The sequence below is a fragment of the Amia ocellicauda genome, chromosome 15 (assembly GCF_036373705.1).
Source record: "Amia ocellicauda isolate fAmiCal2 chromosome 15, fAmiCal2.hap1, whole genome shotgun sequence".
Classification (NCBI taxonomy): Eukaryota; Metazoa; Chordata; class Actinopteri; order Amiiformes; family Amiidae; genus Amia; species Amia ocellicauda.
In genome coordinates this window covers 15,244,285-15,263,251 of record NC_089864.1, presented here as the reverse complement: position 1 = coordinate 15,263,251, position 18,967 = coordinate 15,244,285, and the positions used below count along the sequence as shown (strand labels likewise).

General features: G+C 37.8%; 1 protein-coding gene across 2 annotated transcripts in view; it reads left to right on the top strand.

The window, feature by feature from the left end:
- The window catches only part of ptprr (protein tyrosine phosphatase receptor type R), a 62,329-nt gene that overhangs the window by 9,335 nt on the left and 34,027 nt on the right, over positions 1 to 18,967 (top strand). The gene's annotated exons all lie outside the window — the stretch shown is intronic.

Below are 18,967 nucleotides of genomic sequence, written 5' to 3'. Positions count from 1 at the left end.
TTGCCTGTATTTAGCTCCTTCCATTTTTCCCTGTACCCTGACGAGCCTCTGCAAAGCTTCCCCATAACAGGATGCTGCCACCAACATGAGTCACAGTAGGGATGGTGTTACCTGAGTGAAGTGCTGCGTTGGGTTGGTGCCAGACATAATGATTTGCTTTAAGATCAAATATTTAAATTTTTGTTTAATTGCTGTTTATACCCCTCTCATGATCTGTACCTTTCCACAACTTTATCCCAGAGTTGTTTTGAAAGCTCCTTGGTCTTCATGGTGGGAACTGTGGGACCTTACAGAGACAGGTGTATTTAATCTGAAATCAAGTGAACCACTTTTATTGCACACAGATCCGTTCAACTTATTGTGTGAATTCTGAAGGTCATTTGTTGCATCTGAGCTGATTTGGGAGTGTCATAGGATAGGGGTGAATACTTATCTAATTATATAATGAATTTATTTTTAATTGATTTGTTCTTTCACCCCACACTTTTTCCCACATTGAAAGTGGTTTAGGTTGTGTAAATCAAAGGGGAAAAAAAAACAAAACATTTAAATGCATCAAAATTTCAGAGTGTAAAATAAAAAAAATCAGATTGTGAAAAGGTCCTAGGTGGGGGATTACTTTCTATAGCCACTGCATGTATATGTCTATACATTTGTGAAGAACACACTTCAATTTCCCACTTATATTCACTCCAAATTGATTGATACCATTTCAGGTTTTAATCTTTGATGACAAAACACTTTCATGTTGCTCGGGGACAAAGATAAATAAACAGGGATGAAATTGAATCACTTTCAGTTTTATGTGGAAGTAATTGGGAAAACATGACTTTCTCTTGTTGTTTTCATCTGACCTGGCTTTGCTTGTAGTTAGTATTTGCTCCAATTCAAAGGATGTGCACATAACAGGTGACACAATTCCAGAATACTTCAAAGAGTAGCCTTATAATCTACATTGTTTCTTCAGTTTGTAATCAGTTTATTTTGCAGCACAAATCTGTACAAAGAAGACTTTGACCTTTGTCTAACTTTGTCCTAATCCCAAATTGTTAAATAATTTTTAATTTTGTAATATCTCTATGTGTGCTAGTCATTGATCTGGAAACCTTTTGTATCTGTAGGAATTTTGAGATGCTTTAAAGTGTCGGCCATTTCAAATGGCCCTATTTTCAATATACAATATTGATGGTGTTTATCATGATTATTGCAAGACAACGCAATTTGTAATGAGAAAAGGTGGCCACTCGTCATCAAAAGAGATGATATGGACAGGATTCAAGGTGGTTCAATTGAATTGCTGTTACATACTATATACTGTCATATTATTTTAATTACTTGTTGTCTTCCTGTATAACGCACCACAATTTTGGTGTGAAGTGAAGCATTAAAACTTCTGTTATAATCCAGGCAGCAAATACAAATGACAGCCTGTGGCTATTTCAAGAAACAGATGTGGGTGACCATATTAGAAGCAGCCGAACAAGAAAAAACAGCTACGTTTGAATTGTGCAGCTGTTACAGTCATCTGTAATGATTGATATTAGTAGCCATACTTATAAAGAGTACAGAAATATGGGTAGATCTCAACAGAAAAGGTTGTAAACCTGTACTGGGGGAGCACATCAATGAGTGACAAACTCCTAGATTTGAAAATAATACTTCTTATGAATAAAAATAAATAAATAAAATAAATAATTGGATTAGAGGTTCTCTTGTATGTGGGTCTGATGCCTGGCATGTCTTGCCTACAGTGAGCAGGTGGATTCCTTAATCTGCCTAATACGATGTTGTTACTGAGTAATCTGAGTAATGGCCGTTTAGTCGAGGAGTTTCTTTCTCGACCATGTTTCAGTTCTCCTCACAGAAGTATGCAGGCTGCCACTCTGTGAGGGTCCATTTCAAATGTACTGGTTGGAATTGTTCAGAGCTTTACAAACAACACTCTTATGACATTATGGTTTTGTGACTTCTACAGCTCTGTTAGTGTGTAGACAGAGTAGCATTGTTATCATGAATCTCCCCTTTCCATCGGCGTGCAAGCTTATCATTTATTCATGACAGAGACCTACTGTCTGTAGTGTAGAGGGCACAGTAAATAAGACTGAAATGAAGAAGATGAACAATAAAGGCACATATAGCCAGATCTTGATAAATGCCCTGAATTACATTTGGTGACAACACTGAAAGTAAATACAATATTACATTATTTAACTGTATCTAGTACTACTTTCCTAATGTACCTGCTTAGGCAAAATCTGTCAAACGGTTATTGAAAACAAAGGAGTTGAATTAGCTTGTGACAGTCCTGCATCCTGAAGACACTGTAGTCTTAATGCAAGCAGTCCTGCATTTACTACACTAGTGTTGTGTAGTATTTTATCTTGGTTACGATTGTTCTTGTGTTGAATTTGTAATGGTGATTTTCATACGGTTAAATGCCTTCTACCAAGTCTTTCTTGTTAAAAAGTGCAGGCTGCTTCATGTTAGTACACTTATATCATAATAACCCCTGTAATAATGCAATTTCAGTATGGCTGCATCTAATGAAGGCCTTAATGATAGTCTTTTAATACTGTAACTGGAGTATACTTACTATACCTGCATTGTTTCTGTCTGGCATATTTATTTAATTATGGCCCGACAGCACTCTTACAAATGATAACGGAGGGTAAAAGCCTAAAACATAACCTCAACCTCACTCGCAGCATAGTAATCTAGTGAAAGGGTCACTCTCTGGGCAGCCTGCCGATCGTGAATATTCTGCTTCTGAGAAAAACGCCCCGAGTTGTAATAAATCTTCTCCTTTGGCTGCTATATTCTATGGCCGAATCGCGAGATCCGTCCCCACGGGCAGGCTGCCTCGGCCATGTATTGACTAATGAAGGCTGAGTGGTTTGTGAATTGAGCGCAGAGAGGGGGGGGAAGATAGAAGCCCAGGGATTTGCTTTGTGTTCTTTAATATTTATCACATTTATTGCAACCCTTTGAGGGGAAAGCACAATTAAAGAGTCATAAACAGAGGGCCATGGTGGTGCTGATGGTTGTGGTGGTGGGCTGGGGGCATTGCCTTTTTAAAGAAACTCCATTTATGTGTTTTTTATCCCATTTCTTTAATGGCATTATAGCCCTCAGTAGTAACTCCATTAATAGCGAAGCTTTATGAGCTGTGTGTCGTCCTCTGGGCCGTGCAGAGTGGACACGTGACGCTTCCTCGCAGAACTGCCCTCTTCCTTCGCGTTTAAGAGATGTGTAGACATGGACAGGGCATTAATGATGGCATACTACTAGTGGTGGATGTCTGTCCATTAAGAACCACAAAGTTATTTGTTCAAACAGCATTTATTCAAGTGTGTGTTTTTTCACCACAACAGAATCAAACCTATGCACATGATTTTAAAGCTTTGACACTTTAAATGCTGGTGAAAAATATGCAGAATTTGCATATTGAATTTAAATTAGAAATTGTGTAACCAAAGTCAGATTTAATAGCTTAGGCAGCCCTGCATTGGAAAATCATTATTGAGGAATATGTTACAGGAGTAATTGTGATATCATAGTATTTGTTTTCTTTTGCAAATTAAATTAAATAAACGTAATGGGCAGCTTTCATGCTTTTAGACTGAATCTCTAGTATAGTATAGATAAAGATATAATGTAACTTCCTTCTGGGTTATTAATGCCAGTGCAGCTCGATGCAGAACAGAAACCCGAGATGCAAAAAATGTTTGACATTTCCTGGCAATTATAATTTGATAATGCCGTTTCCAACCACCAGATGTCTCTCCTTTCATGCTTTGATGAAGGGAAATCCTTTTTCCTGGAAAGCCCTCTGAATTTGCTGGTGCTGCAGGCAGTTCCTGTAAAACTGACACTCGGATGAATATTGCTTTTTGGGATTGTTTTTGGGCTGAGCGCAATGTGTGAGAATTTGCCAGATTGCAGGTGTCTAGGAACATTTACAAAGTAAAGAGAGTGGGAAAGTATTTGACTAATTTCTGTGTGACACCAGCTTTTATAATTCACTATTATTTAATGTTGAATGAAAAATGAATTACATATTATGTTATGTAAATCATCATTATTTAAAATAAGTGATAAGAGAAAGTTTACTGCAGTACATTTACATGGGCAACACATGTACTCGTTATGGTTTTCCATGGTTTATTGTGGTTTAGTATATGCCTTACCATGATCTGTTTATCTATTTATTATGACTTTACACTGGTATACACTGGTAACAGTAACATGTTCTAAAGGGAGACACAATTCATTTTGAATTTTAGAAATTGGAATTCTTTGCTTCAGTTTCTCCTTAAGAAAAACAAATGTTTAAACCATGTTAATAATGTAATTTTACAATAGTTTTTTTTTCTCTCTCCTGCTCCATTTAATATATATATATATTTTTGTGATGTCCTACTAGAAAACCTCTTTATTAAGTGCTTCGTGTTGACAGAAGAAAACCTATGTCTCAGATTAAAGTGACAGAGTGAGATCGGAGATGCAAAAGGCAGAGATACCTCAGAAATCTCCAGGGTTTTGCTGCTTATTTAATTGTCTATCATGCACCATTGAAGGGGAATAAATAACACTCACAATGAGATGAAAATATCAGGGCATCATAGAGGAATGCATGTAAATTTCATTGTTCTGTGTACAAAGGATTTCTGCATTCTTGCTAGTCTCTGGAATTTCCTGCTATTATCCTGCTCTATTTTCAGTATATTTACAATGATTATATCCTGCCTAAAGGCATTTTTTCTTACAACTGGGACCTACGCATACACACACTTATGATGACAGCATATATTATTTGTATTTTTTTTCCACATTACTTTTCTGTTTGTTAAACTTTCATAGGCCTTGTTTGACTTGTAGTTATCATTCCATATACAGTACTGTGCAAAAGTTTGACGTAGGTGTGAAAAAATGCTGTAAAGTAAGATTGTTTTCAAAAATATACAAGTTAATAGATTATATTTATTAATTAACTAAATGCAAAGTGAGTGAACAGAAGAAAAATCTAAATCAAATCAATATTTGGTGTGACCACCCTTTGCCTTCAAAACAGCATCAGTTCTTCTAGGTTCACTTGCACAGTTTTTGAAGGAACTCAGCAGGTAGGTTGACCCAAACATCTTGGAGAACTAACCACAGTTCTTCTGTGGATTGAGGCAGCCTCAGTTGCTTCTCTCTCTTCATGTAATCCCAGACAGACTCGATGTTGAGATCAGGGCTCTGTGGGGGCCATACCATCACTTCCAGGACTCCTTCATGCTCATGGTATTGCATGATGGATAAGTATCTGCCTGTACGTCTCAGCCTTGAGAACACCATTAATTCTGACCAAATCCCCAACTCCATTTGCAGAAATGCAGCCCCAAACTTGCAAGGAACCTCCACCATGCTTCACTGTTGCCTGCAGACACTCATTCGTGTGCCGCTCTCCAGCCCTTCACATTTTGACTCATCAGTCCAGAGCCCCTGCTGCCATTTTTCTGCACCCCAGTTCCTGTGTTTTCGTGCATAGTTGAATCACTTGGCCTTGTTGCCACGTCGGAGGTATGGCTTTTTGGCCGCAAGTCTTCCATGAAGGCCACTTCTGACCAGACTTCTCTGGACAGTAGATGGGTGTACCAGGGTCCCACTGTTTTCTGCCAATCCTGAGCTGATGGCACTGCTGGACATCTTCCGATTGCGAAGGGAAGTAAGCATGATGTGTCTTTCATCTGCTGCAGTAAGTTTCCTAGACCTACATATTGAATTGATGATCATTAGCACCTGTTTGGTATAATTGTTTAATCATACACCTGACTATATGCCTACAAAATCCCTGACTTTGTGCAAGTGTACCTAGAAGAATTGATGCTGTTTTGAATGCAAAGGGTGGTCACACCAAATATATATGTGTGTGTGTGAGAGAGTGTGCATACTATATACACCATAAAAATCAGCCATACAATTTTGACCACCTGCCTAATATTGTGTAGGTCCCCCTTTTGCCGCCAAAACAGCCCTGACCCGTCGAGGCATGGACTCCACTAGACCTCTGAAGGTGTGCTGTGGTATCTGGCACCAAGACGTTAGCAGCAGATCCTTTAAGTCCTGTAAGTTGCGAGGTGGGGCCTCCATAGATCGGACTTGTTTGTCCAGCACATCCGACAGATGCTCGATTGGATTGAGATCTGGGGAATCTGGAGGCCAAGTCAACACCTTGAACTTGTGATTCATCAGACCAGGCCACCTTCTTCCATTGCTCCGTGGTCCAGTTCTGATGCTCACGTGCCCATTGTAGGCGCTTTCGGCAGTGGACAGGGGTCAGCATGGGCACCCTGACTGGTCTGCGGCTACGCAGCCCCATACGCAACAAACTGCGATGCACTGTGTGTTCTGACACCTTTCTATCAGAACCAGCATGAACTTTTTCAGCAATTTGAGCTACAGTAGCTCGTCTGTTGGATCGGACCACACGGGCCAGCCTTCGCTCCCCACGTGCATCAATGAGCCTTGGCCGCCCATGACCCTGTCGCCGGTTCACCGCTTTTCGCTTTTGAAGCTCAAAAAAACACCTTCAGAAAATAATATGATGTGTGCGTGTATCTGTATTATTTCTAGATTGTTGGTGTTTTTTTAGTTGTTCTTTTTTCAAACTGGGTGAATAATTGAGTAATGCGAGACAGGTCTTTTAATTTGACTATTTGGGGATTAGGGAAGGATCATTGTATGTGACAAATACTAGAACACAAAGGCTGTAGTGTTTATTTAAAGGTCACTGTTTTTATAACTTTTTGAATAGAAAGAAACTGCCTAAAATCATTTATAAACTGGCATTTATTTATTCTAATTAATGTCCAGGTCACCCTGCTCTTTAGTGGCCTTGGCATTTTCTTTAGGGTGCTGTTTCTCAGCCAAATAAAGACAATATTTTCCAGCATGCAGCAAAACAGTCCATACCTAAAGAGGGCAACATACTTAGCGGAGGAAATGCAATGTTATTTTTTGCTATGGAGCGACTACAGTTGTTTTGATTCTTTATAAAGGCTGCTTCGCTCTCACATTTCTGGTGAATTAAGTTTGTCTGCATTTGTTTTTTCTCTCAATAAATATTTACACTACACCTCTTTATTATTGTCATGTAAAGGAAATAATGGCCAAGATAAATTACAAAGCAGTCTCATCGTTGATATTTCTGCCGTATCTAAACCAGCATCAAAGTGCTCCCCATTATAATCACAGTATGGAGGATAAACATTTCCCCTCCCACAGGAACTACTTTAGAGGGGAGTGCTTTACTTAACTTGAATACATGAAGTCCTAATGAACGGGTTTGATTGATCGCGTCTATGTGACAGAATAGGCCCGGCTCACATCAAAACACATTATTCACATGATAATTCAGCTTTGATGGGGTGTTTTGAGGTAACACAAACAGAGTTTTCCTGCCATTGATTGTGTGACTTCATGATTATGTAGCACAGAGAACAGAGGCATATCATATTTATCTATCAAAAAAGCGGATTTTGTATTTCAGAGATGTTTGATGGTTCCATTTAATGTATCCTCCTTTGGGCTGTTTACGGCTGATGTTTTCTCCTTGCCACATTTGTTGTGAAGAGGAAAGAGTTAACATAACCTGTTCAAAAAGATATACAAGCAGGGCTCTACACAATATTTATATGTATTATTCTTAGTGATAAGGCAGATAGAAGGTTACATCAATAATTCATGGCAGGAAGAGTCGGGCCACTCTCCTGTTGACAGAGGAAGTTCAGCGCACATCCAGCCACCAGCTCAGAGGCATTGGTTAAGAGTCGGCCTGCCAGACCTCCAGCTCCTCTGTCCTTCCCCAAACAGGGCTCTATTATTTCAGTGACAAATGGCTCCGTTTATAAACATATTAGAGTTCAGATCAGACAGAAATGATGGGTCTGAAACCGTTAAAGCAGCCAACTCCCCAGACTTATTTGCCAAAATCATTATTTTACAAAGAGTGTGGAATTACATCTTCATCAGACGAATGCTGAAATCAGACATTGTAAATGGAAAACATGGTAAAATTCAAGTAAAGTCAACAGGGTCCCTCTAGTGATAACGACAACAGTTGGGGTTATAAAATAAGAATGCAGTCATAACTAATAATAATGATAATTATTATGCTATGTATTTAACCAAACTGCAGGTGTTGCTGCTACACACATGAGGTGTATCTCACTAAAGTTGTTAAACTCATAGCTACATAGTTCAGAAGGCATTTGAATGTGCAATGAATATAAATAAAGCCTATATGTCCTACCCAGTAGTAATTGGGCTGTAATTTGTATAAGAAATCAGAGTGTGTCTAAAGTGTTTTTGTCTGGAATGCAACAAATCCTGTTTGTCAGTCCACTTTTTCTCCAGTAAATAAGAAGCAGATTTTTTCAATGTAAAAATAGCTTGAACAAGTGATTTCAGGACTCAACCGAGAGTTCACACCCCACCGGTGACGATAGCTTTAAGGAACTCTGCCAAATTAGAAAAGTCCGGATGAAAAACAAAATGAAAAAAGTCCCATCATGGAATTGTTAAACATCCAGAAATGCCTTGCCAGAAAAATAGAACAATCCCATCAATATTACAATCAAGCATTTTATAAATTTTACCATACCATAAAAGGTCCTTTAGCTCAGCTTTTAGAAGGAATATGATAAACCTCCAGAGAGACAGGGAATTTGCTTTTCTTCCAAAAATTACTTAGAGTGCACCATTGAACCCCGTAGAATAATCATGGGACATCTAATGGGACAATCCTGAGTGAATAGCTAAGGCTATTTACCAATCTGAAATTGCCAGCTGCTACTCCATGTGACTTGTCACTGTAGATCTCATTGCTCTCATTTTCCCTCCAAGGCCAGGTGCCTCTCTGTGCGGTCTGAATCAGAGTAGAAGCAAAGCTAACGTGCCAGCCAAAAGCACAGACACTGCTCCACCTTCCTTAGCCTGTCTCTGCATTATTGTGCCCTGCAAGTAGGTGGCAAGCCAAGATTCCCCCTAGCAGATGCCCCTTTCAAATGACCAAGCATCAACTGTGCAAGAGTATGAGGAATCAGTGGAGTGACGGTCCAACAGTGACTTACTTCAAACCAGAGGAGCTTTTCCAGATCAGCAGGGACACACGCACCCAGGGACACAAATGGAAATTGGGCTTCAAGGCATTCAAGACAGAAAACAGGAGACACTTCTTCACACAGAGAGTTGTCACAATCTGAATAAACTCCCCAGTGATGTGGGTGAAGCTGAAAATTTGGGAACATTTAAAAATAGACTGGATAGGATCCTTGGATCACTTAGTTATTAATGGCCACCAAACGAGCATAATGGTTCGAATGGCCTCCTCTCATTTGCAAACTTTCGTATGTTCTTATGTTCTTATGAACCAGTTACTCTGAAAATCGCTGATAAATAAGTATAGTTTACATAACAATGCATATTAAACACAGTGAATCCCCAAATAACATTGATTAAAATGAAGGATGTGAATACTTTCGACTAAGTAATTCTATATATTTTTTATCATTTAACTTACATTAACATTACTAAGGAGAGTATAGAAGACGGTAGCATTAAAATACTTAAAATGGCTCTGATAAAGGTCTATTTAAAGATCATTTTTTCCAACATATACATTTCCAAATGTGACCTATAAATAAAACATTGCAGAGACATTGAATTCTCCTCTTTCCTGCCAGTTGCTGAACACCCACGAATTTATGCAGAACACTTGAAAATGCCTGTGGGATATTTAGTGTCTAAACACAACATGTCAGACTGACTCAAAACACTGCGGATGCTCTCCCATTCATCTGGAAGGATTTCTCCATTTCTCCATTTCTCCATTCTTACAAGCTACTTGAACTGTAGCATGGACATATTAATGAAAAGTTATGGTCACTGATCACTTTAATACATTTTAACTATTGCTAATATTTCAATTAATATGGATTTAATTGTTAAAGGAGAATTTGATTAAACTAAATCTCACTTTTCAAAGCTATCGTAAAGTCCTGAATTACATGTATCTTTACAATGTGTTTCAATTCAGTCCTGAAAAATTAACAATATATCAAGCTGGGAGTACTGATCTGTTTTTATATAAATCTTTTTTGAGCAGTGAAAGCATTTTCCCATAACATTAGCAGGCATGGTTTAGAGATGGTACTAAATGTTAACATTTTTAACAGCATGATACATTATGAGATTTTTAAGCAACTCAGTTGAAGTAAACATGTACTGTATAGATTTACTGTTTGCTGGGAATTGATTTGTCACACAACCTGATTTATGGATTTTGCATCAATGGTGATTTTGAATGGACAGTAAATAAGGAACTTATTACAAATGCAGCATCTTGTTTTCTTCCTGGCTTGTTAGAGTTTTCTGGTGGAGTATAAATGATGTCCCACCAGCAGCAGCAGAGCTCATCGCAGCCCCCCATACCCTCTTGCTCATTTCTAATTGCTTTAACAGAGCCATTCTCCTTGGCTTTCATAGTGCATCGTGCCCAGAAAGAGTAATTGAACTAAATCGGATTCCCTCTAATGTTAACATTGCTCGCAGCAGTGTAACTGCCACACTGTGATCCAATTAGGGTTGATTTCCTCCCTTAAAAGGGTCTTAAAAGCTAATTGAGGCAGAGCATTTCTGGCTTACTATTTCAGTGTCAAGGCATCAATCAGGAAATATATAGTTCTTCGTGTCTTCATATGCTTTCACCTTGGTGACAGAGAAAATACATTTTATTAATCTTAAGTTATTGGCGTGTCTTGGCATGTTATTGGTGTGTCGTGTCTTTGTTTTCATGATGTGAGATTGTTTTATAAACCAAACCAAAACATGAAAATATTTGTTTTTCATCTGCAGCTTTTGCTTACAGACAGATCTCCATTAGTTAACAAACTCCTATAAACTACAATGTTTGGCTGTTTCTTGCATGAATGTAATATTACCAGTCCCTTGCCACATTTGTTCCCTTGTTACCCATAACTCCACTGCCCTCCCTACCTGACTTGGCTAAGGACAAAGTATCCTTCATGACTGACTGCCAAGCCATCACTGGAGTCGGGCCTATCTTGGTTCGGCAAATGTATTTCTAGAGTTAATATGTGTCCATTAATGTTATGTTCCATTCAGTAAGATGACTATTTTGTTTAGTCATTAGTTTGGGTTTATAATATAAGCCTAAGACCAGGCTATGCTTTCAGTGCATTTTCTTCATAGAAACCTTATTTCCTTTGCAATAGGTGTTCCTCAAATTAACATTTAGTTTGTTATTTAATTTAACTTATAAGTCAGACCATGTTTTAATCTAGACTTATAGCTTTGATTAATTTTTTGCCCAAATGAACTTATTTCATAAAATAAACAAATTAACTTTCTGTTGATTGAAATGAGGCTACTATATGTATACATGTGTTGTATGTATGTTTTCTTTAACCCAATTACAACACAATTGTGTAATATATTTAAGAAAATAATAATAAGTAAAGACAATTGAACATGCAACATGATATAACCAAACAAAGACAAAACAAGATATGAACCTTTGTCTGTTCAACTTTACCATACTCAGAAAAAAATGTTGTGTACATCAGTTTAAATTTAAACATCACACATCCTTTGGAAACCCAGCAGGTCATGGTTGCTAAGTGACAGGCATTGTTTACCCCTGATCAGATTTGCTGTGCTTTTATAACATCCCTCCGTGGCCTTGAAGTCACACACAATCAGTCTTTATGGAGTGTTTACTAACCGCGTTCTGAAAATGAATCACTGGTAATTTGTAAAGGCCTGTTGGGAGACCAGCTTCCCAATGATGGGTTTTCCAGTTGGGCTACAGCAGATGGTGTGGAGGTGGGCGGTAATGGTTTGTGTTCCCAAACACGGATGACATTTGTGTTCCTTTCTGACAGCACTAATTGGGAGCTTGAAACCAGATAGTGCATGTGAAAATATCTCCAAATGTCACCATCAGCACATAATGTGGTGTTTTATAAATAAAGCTTGTCTGTAATTGGGGAACTGCTATATTTTTCAGTTTTGGTCAGAGGTTAAGAAGTCCTGATTGTGCAAAATGAGCCGGCAGCTCACGCCCAGCACGCCTGCAGCTGGTTTGTCATAAGGTGGGAATAATCAATGTGGCCGAAACCCTTTCATTTCTGAAACACGCAGCCCCTACAGATATTAATAGCTATGGGTTTACATTATATAATTGTTTTATCATCTTCTAGAAAATACACACAGAAATATGTTTGTGTGTCCTAAATACTTAGCTTGTCAGAGGCATAACTAGGGAATCACATCATTGTTTATCCATGCCTGCAAACTTTGACACATTCAGGTTGGTTGAAGTTCTTATTTGGACAATTCCGGCAACCTGAAAACGATTCAGTTTTGTTTTTTACAGGTGTATGGGGATATGTGTTACATCATTTATTATACTTCCTTGTTATTCCAGCAACTTTGAGGATTGTGTTGATTTATTATGACTCAGATTCTGAAACTGAAATTCCCCTCCCCTACACAAAGGTGTGTACGGGTTGTACACAATGACGTTTTCTTTTTTTTTTAATGAAAAGTAAATAGCCATAAATAGAAACAAACCCTTAAGCTATGTATGGTTTGAATATCCTCAAAAGCCACATACTCAACAAAAATGTATAGTTTATTATTATTATTATTAGTCTAAAATGATAAGTTTCTGTTCAGAGCTCCTAATAATGTTATAGCGGTGAGACTAATAAGTATCAAGTATATCTACATTGTTGACAATATTTCTCTATGTATATGTCTCTATATCTATCTATAAATCTCTATCACAATCATTTAAGATCCATCCACTTTTTCTTTTTTGTTTGATTGTCTTATACCAGGATTAACTTGCCTCCAGGATTATTGCTCTTAGCATTATATACAGTATGTATTGTCGGTGCATATTTGGTTTTCCAATTCCAATTGCGCTTTTTCATAGTGCTGCCACCTACTGCATTTTTCAGTAAACAGTTGTGTTTGTCAGGAAACAGTTGTGTTTGTCATACAGAGGTTTATTGTAATCTGCATATGCACTGCATATATGGTGTGGTTTTTATTTAATTCAAACTACCCCTTTACTTGTCCTTTAATGTGGTTGTTGAATTTATGTCATGTAAGTAAAGGTATCCATACATCTATTTTACCCTGGATAATGGTGAGTCTCTGCATCTGTCTTTTGTCTCAACAAAATAGTTTTGAAGGAAGCGCAAGGGTCTGAAAGTGATTTTAAGTCATGCCATCAAAACTATATTGAAGTGGTTGGGAGCTAAAAGGTCTTACAGGCATTTTTCCAAGAAAACTTTAAGTATGGTGACTCGGCATAATAGTTCTCTGTCAATTACATAATAGAGCACGAAATCCAAACATGTTTAAAGCACTCCAGTACAGACACACACACACACATATTTATGAACATTCACAATCTATACTTCAGAATTGGGCCAAAGCACACAAGAACCATAACACTTTTTAAAAATGTAATAATGTTGGACTTGCTCTCCCCAAACCCGGCACTTCATAGGTTATTTCTCAAGAGATTTTTTGTTTAAAATGGTTCTAACAATACCTTCGAAACTCAGAAAGTTAAAATGGTTAGCTATGTCTTTTTTGAATGACTCCCATGGTACCCTGTGAGCACTTGTAAATAAGATTAATATTTCTTATTGAGAAGAAACCTTGAAGGGCCTGGTGTTGAGCCGATCACACTGTGTACCCAGATGCCCTACATTTTCAACCTTTATTTATTTATTTTTTACCAGAAACATTTTCTAAATTGGAAGCTGTCCAGAATAACAATACTCCTCCGGTATTCTGTAATAAGGGAGCTTGCCTTTATAGAAGACCTCTCATCAGAATGAATGATCCCGCGGTGCTGCTACCACAGATCCGGTCACTGATATTGCACTGAAATGTAGCTGTCTCAAGGGTCAGGCTGTGTTTATTTCAGTCCTGGTGTTGTCACTGAAATATGGCTTGATTGTGTGCATTTGTGGAGATGCATGGGGAGATAACTTCTCTTTGTGCCTGGTTAAAATACCTTTCTTCTCCCTATTCTTTTAATTAGCTCTATTTTATTGCTTTGATAGATGGCATTGCTGCTGAAAATGAGGCTGGTAATGAATGGGTAAATATTAATTCAGTTTAAATTACTGACCATCCATGCAGTGATTCCCAGTAGGGGCTGGACAGACCCACCTCATTAAACCAATTAACAGTCTAATGGCTCGGGTTTTCCACCAGCTAATAACTCTGTGTCTTGTTAAGGGATTGCAGTGGGGGGGTTCCCTGGTAGCTAACTCCACATCAAACCACAGTAGGTTTCGAGAAAGTCAGCAGAACATTTTCTGTTATCTACCACCCCCATCTATCACCTGTCCCACGTCCACGGAAAGAAATGCTCATGCAATATTTGAAAAATGAATTAAAGAGATCGTTTCAACAATTTCCATTACAACAATTACACAGTGCTGAGTTTACTCATGAAACAGTACTTTTCTCTTAATGTTTAGCCATTGCAGAAACAAACAAAATACCCCAGTTAAAAGAGCAGTGGATGTCCTCTGCTATATTTAAACTTGAATTCCATTGGAAACCCTGTCTGACACGACTTCTCAAAGCAGATTAGCACAAAGCGTATAGGAGGGAAACATAAGTTTTACTCAGAGCAAGCAAAAGGGTAGGGAATTCACTTAATGGAAGTCAGCTGTGAGTAGTTTTTTCCTGAAGTAACTTCTATTGGAATTATTATCCAGTCTGGCTGCAGGACATTTCATGAAGAGACAAAAATGCAAAATCCTGCTGAATACATATAATGCATGAAATAAGAATAAGAAATAAAAGAATAATACAATTAAAGTGTAGATGATTCATAATTGTATGTAAACCACTTTGTGCTGCAGCTCGTGTAAGCAAATGTTGTAACTATGCCTTTGAAGGCTCCTTTGAGTGATCTTAGCCCCTAATTTATATCATTGTTATGAATTTCGCCTTTTGCGAGACTTAATTTTTTTAAATGAAGGCAGCAATTTAAAAAGCCATTTTCTGCAGGCACTGATTGAGTTTGCCTATGTGTTTGCCTAACTGTGCTGTCAGACAGCTTTTTAATCCATGCTAATACATTATTGTGCTACATTCTCATTGTAAGAAAAGATGGTGGGTGTATGAAACAGGCTGCCAAGTCAATTCATGGATGTCACTGAAGAGAACTTGATGGAGTCCTTGGTTCACAACTTGCTAACAACCGTATGAGTAAAATGGGCTGGTTTACTGTCAAATGCAACTTTCTTACTGTCTTTATTTCTCTCTTAGGTTTGTGGGTTTTCTTCTGTACAACAGCCAAAGTTAGGCTGAACTTAAATGTACTGATTATAGCTGTTCATTCGAGTTAATATCATCTTCTCAGGAATTACATTGGAATCAATATTTCAAGGGGAGATGATTTGATACCAAAAGAGGGTAAAAACAACAACAACAACAACAACAACAACAGCAAAAATCTCAGAGCCAAACAACTAATATGTGTGTTTGGCAAAGTCTTGAGGAAGGCGATCCTATTTCGTGTTCTCAGCTTGTTATTCTCGGTACGGGGTGCTTGCTTTCTTTCTTGTCTGTGGGAAGATGCTGCTACTGGATGTCTTTCCCCAAGGATATCATAGACCTGTTCCATCCCTAGAAATATCAGGCAGAGCTGAGTCACTGTTGAGGGGAATGTAGTATTGCTGTAAAGACAGTCACCAGTTGTTTTCACTGCGCTGGGCCACCATGAAAATGGCGGTTTGAAAACCCATGCCCTCTTGAGTGGTCACCAACAATGTGCTGAGAAAAGAAAAACAAATCCCCAGAGAATGACTCGGGGCGAAGCCTGTGTTTGTGTTGCCTGGCACATTTATCAGGTGAGTCCATGGAAATACCCAATGAGAGGCTCTGTGTTTGTGTAGTTTGCCTTCCTTTTTAAAGCTGTCATATCAAGACAAACAACACGGTGTTGTCTGTTTTTAAATCGTGTCTTTGTGGTTTTGCACTTGCAGCACTGTAGCACAGAATTCATGAACCTGAAATGTAGAGTTTTTAATTTTAATTTTCTTTCTGTTGATCTGTATTGCAGCATTCAGGGAATGGAGCACTTTGCATGTTCATTTATTTAATCAGAATCCTTATAACCAAAGATATCTGTCCAATAGTATTTGAGTTTGTGGGGAGCGCTCTGTTGAATAACATCTCTACAGAACAGAGATATCTAGAGACACCAAAGGAAGTATATTAGCAGCTATAGATAGCTTTAGAATCATCCTGCCAAAAGCCGTGCACAGATTTAAGGAAGGGATACGATTACCTCGAAAAGACTAAGAACTACAAGAAAAATAAGTCTATTTTTATTATGAATTGTACGATTTCTACAAGCTGGATATTTCTGTAATGAAAGGATAGATTACACATTTCTATACAAATATTAATATTGTTGCTTTTACTTCAGGATGTATTGTGTTTTTTCAGAAACAATAAGCAGTATAGTGTTGTTGTTTTTCTGCACTACACAGTGGCTCTATTTGTCGCGTGGAAACGTACTGACTGAAAGACAGGGGAACGCGATGAAAAGATTTTCATTGCTCGTCTGCACACAAACACAAATCCAGTAGAGCATGTGCAGAAGATAAACCACACAAGGAGGGAACTGGAGCCGTTTTAATTGCTACCTAAGTTAGCCTTTAACTTCTTCACCAGTGAGCAGCCGTGAGCAACATCCTGTTTTGAGCTTGTCCTGAACAAACCCTTTGTAAATATGTGCGCCTCCCCACGGTATGTGCTCAGTGTGTTTCCCTCATAGCTGTTTTCTCTGCACTCTGTAGATAATACATCAGAACGTGATAACACCAAGAACCTGTTTGAGTCTATAGGCTATAGTAATACAGGGTGTCTTTACCTTTCAAAACAACTGTCTATCAACAGTATGGCGACTAGGCAGTACATTATTACTGGGAAACTCTGACAGTTTAAAACTGAAAGAAACAAATGCGTACATTCATGTCCTAAACCATTACCTGTTCTTAACTAACAAATATTGTATACAGAAATGTATAAAAATCAATGTTCTAGTTTACAGCCCTGGCTTCTCAGTTTACAGCTATACATATATTCTCAGCAACCACATGGCCAATCAGAAACAGCGGTGTTATCCTTCCTTATGCATTAGATCTTAGAATTGGATGCATGCTGTTTATCCTTGTTCTGCTGGAAAGTCCATTCATAACCGAGCTTGAGCTTCTGCACAGGGAGCTCTAAGTTTTAATTCTTCATATCTTGCTTTCTTCGTTTGTTTACATTTTCAGATTTGCAGTTTTATGAATAATATATTAAACGGTACATGAGTCTCTCCAGATATTCAGTTGAGATTCACAGCATTTCACTCGTAAGTGGGTTTCAGCCCTCGCACTACATCCAGATGATGAATTGGGATATAAACAGACAAAGCAACTGAGACTGAGAACTTGAATTTATTATGTGGAAAGATGACTTCTAAGTTCCCATTCACTAATGAGAATGATATAGTACATTTGTTGGAAAGAAAGTTAAACCAATATTTTTCAATATGCAAAATCATGGCAGCTTTTCCGCTCCATAGGCAATGAATCCGAATATTAGCAGATATTTCCTTATAGGCTGTTTTCAATCTCCATCCAAAACATTAATTCCTAATGAATTTCAAAACAATGAACATCAAAGTCAGAGTGATGTCATCCATCTTGAAAGTGGCAGGACCTGAAGGGCAACAACAAACCGTGTGTTTACATGGCCTCACAGAGGAGAAGGAGGACGGACATCTGCTGGGGGGAATTAGAGGAGAAAGAGCACATTGGAAAGGCTGAGAAAATGTATTTTTTGTGTATTTCAAATACAAATTATCAGGGTACATTTTGAACTGTATATATATTTTTTATACATACTAGGAAAATACGTCTCCGTAAAGTTTTCAAACATTTTAACAACACAAAATCGTTTTTTTCCCCTGAACAATTCTATTTAGAGAAACAAAAACAAAGCTGTCACATATTTTCTGAGACAGCATGACAAAGAAAAAGGTGTGTGCATTAAACATACCTCGCCCCCGGATGTAGTGACTCACAAAGCGGTGGGGTTCTCTGTGTCATGGGCGCAGTGGTGATTATTTGTGTTGTGAGCAGCATAATTCTTGCAGAGCCTTGGCCATTTTATCATATCTTTTTGTTTGGGCTGTTGTGAAATATACGCTCATCTCTCATTTGTATTAGGCGGATTATATTGTCATATATTGTCTTATTCCGGCTTGCGGCTCTAGCCAAAGTGAATTATACCAGCTTAATGGCAGCCATTTTGAGAAAATAAGATTGCTTCAACAACTGAGAGGCCTTAAAGAAGAAAATAAGACAAATCCTCTAGAATTGCCTTGTTTGTGTCAAAGTTGTATTAGAAGATCGATGATAATGCAGGAGAATCACAGTTTTTAACTCACTTGCTTTTCTCTCTTTACTGGTGCTGTAAACAAAGCCAACAGGGTTTCTCAATTTAATCTCTAAGAAAATACTATAATGCTAGACAGCAGTAACACAATCCTTGTGTAGTTCACATTTATGGTAAATTCATGTATTAAGCACCAACAATATCGATGAGGAAAATATTTTAGTATTATATGTTACTGTAAACATAGCAAAGCTTTGTAGCACTATACACTGGGCAATGTTTACTTAAAATACTTGAAATTAAAATGATATTGTGGAGTCATGTAAATTTAATTTAACTGATATAATCATGTGAAAATCATTTTTATAAGCTACTATAGAGAAGAGGACATTTGTTTGTTTGTTAGCGTTTTAATATAAGTATTATTTTTTTATGGATTGACCTTTAATTTCATTATTGTGATTGAACC